We start from the raw sequence: 2,656 nt of genomic DNA on the forward strand, positions 1-2,656 counted from the left end.
AAAGCCAGCATTTTGGTCATGGCGGGAGATTTAAATCCAAATATTCGGCTCGATCCGCCCTTAACCTCTCACGTGGTCCGTCACGTGACCAGTCACCTGATCATTAGCCTGCCAATCGGAGGCTAGTATTTGGTCAAGTGACGCCTGGCGGGAGAATTAAATTCAAATTTAGTTCGGCATAACCTTAACCACTTACGTGATCATTAGGCCACGCCCTCTTTTAAGTCACGTGACTGCCACCAAAGGCTAAGTGTGCCCGGCCGCCATTTTGATTTAGATCGCAGGAATTTTTATTATGAGGGTCTCGCGACCTTTTTTTTCGGGTTTAGCAGAGGCTGAGTGTACCCAGCCACCATTTTGTTTTTGATCGCCGCCATTGCATTATGAGGGTCTCCCGGTCATTTTCTTTTCGTTCAGCACCATATTGATCACGTGATTTACGAGTTTAGAAGAGGCTGAGTGTACTCAGCCCCATTTTGTTTATGATCGCCACCATTTCATTATGAGGGTCTCGCAATCATTTTCTTTTCGTTTATCACCATATTGGCAGGGCTGAGTGGGCTGAGTGAAAACGAAATGACGGATGGGGGTTATAGTGGATATTTGACCCACCAATGAGAAATAGGGATAGTCAAACGAAAGACAAAATGGTCACTGAGTACACTCAGCCTTTGATAGGTGGTGGAGGGAGGGTAAACACTCAAATTGCAAGAAAATAAGAATGATGGAGCAAGGTTATAGTATAAAAGTTGTTATCTTGGTGGTGTGGTGAACAAAATAAAAATAAAATGGCCTCCAGGCACACTTAGCCTCTATGAAAATTCACAAATATTTGAAACATCAAAAAAATAAAATGGCAGCCGGGCACACTCAGCCCTTGTCAAAACCTCAGGTCTCCTAAGTTGCAGTAAAAACAAAATGGCGGTCGGGCACTTCCTAAAGTATAGTATCTTAAGTCGTAGGAAAAACGAAATGATGGCCGGGTACACTCAGTCTTTGCCAAAGCCTTAAGTCTCTCAAACAGCATTAAAAAAATGGCGGTCGGGGAAACTCAGCTTCATGTTTTAGTATAAAAGTGGGTACCTGAAGTTATGAGTGGTTAAGGTTATGACAAGCTAAATTTAAATTTTAATTCCTCCAGATACTCATAATAAGTGACCAATATAGTGGTGCAGGAAAAGAAGAGGATCGCGAGACCCTCATAAATAAAATGGTGGCCAGGTACACTCAGCTTCTGTCAAAGCCGTACGTCTCTCAAACAGGAAAAAAAAAAATGGTCGGGCACACTCAGCCTCTGGTTTAGTATAAAAGTGGGTACCTGATCTATCAATGGGTGGCGGTGATGACGCGAAACCCTCATAAATTAAATGGTGGCTGGGTACACTCAGGCTCTAACCCATACGTGACGTAATCCATATGGCGGTGTTCGAAAAGACAAACGTCACGAGGCCTACATAATAAAATGGCGGTAATTAAGAAAGAAAATGTTGGCCGGGTACTCAGCCTCTGCCAATTCCATAAGTCCCGTGACCATTATGGTGGTGAACGAAAAGAAGAGGATCGCGAGACCTTCATAATAATAATAGCGGCTTATACAATCATCCATTGCCAATTCCATAAGTCACGTGACCAATATGGTGGTGAACAAAAGAAAAAAGTCGCGAGACCCTGGTAATAAAAATTGTGGCGATCAAAAAAGAAAATGGCGGCCGGGTACACCCTCTACCGAACCCGTACGTCACGTAATTAATATGGCGGTGATCGAAAAGAAAAATGGTGGCTGGGTACACTCATCCTTTGCCAATTCTATAAGTCACGTGACCAATATGGTGGTGAACAAAAAAAAAAAGGTCGCGAGACCCTAGTATTAAAAATTGTGGCGATCAAAAAAGAAAATGGTGGCCGGGTACACTCAGGCTCTGCCAAAACCTGTACATCACGAGACCAATATAGCGGTGAACTCAATGATAAAGGTCGCGAAACCCTCATGATAAAAATCTCGGCGATCGAAAAAGAAAATGGTGGCGGGATACACTCAGGCACTGCCAAAACCTATATATCTTGTGACCAATATAACGGTGAAGGAAAAGAAGAATGTCCCGAGACCCTCATAAATTAAATGGTGGCCGGGTACACTCATCCTTTGCCAATTCCATAAGTCTGGTGAGCAATATGGTGGTGAACACAAGAAAAAGGTCGCGAGACCCTAGTAAAAAAAATTGTGGCGATCAAAAACGAAAATGGTGGCCGGGTACACTCAGGCTCTGCCAAAACCTGTACGTCACGAGACCAATATAGCGGTGAACTCAAATAAAAAGGTCGTGAGACTTTCATGATTCAAATGTCGAGGATCAAAAAAGAAAATGGTGGCGGGGTACACTCCGGCTCTGCCAAAACCTGAAAGTCATGTGACCAATATGGCGGTGAAGAAGAAGAAAAATGTCGCGAGACCCTCGTAAATATAATGACGGAGAACGAAAAGAAGAGGATCGCGAGACCCTCATAAATTATATGGTGGCCGGGTACACTCAGGCTCTGCCAAAACCTGTACGTCACGAGACCAATATGGTGGTGCACGATAAGAAAAATGGCCGCTGGGTACACTCATCCTTTGCCAATTCCATAAGTCACATGAACAATATGGTGGTGAAAGAAA

Source organism: Halyomorpha halys, unplaced genomic scaffold (assembly GCF_000696795.3).
Source record: "Halyomorpha halys isolate HHAL.00 unplaced genomic scaffold, Hhal_1.1 Scaffold129.1, whole genome shotgun sequence".
Lineage (NCBI taxonomy): Eukaryota > Metazoa > Arthropoda > Insecta > Hemiptera > Pentatomidae > Halyomorpha > Halyomorpha halys.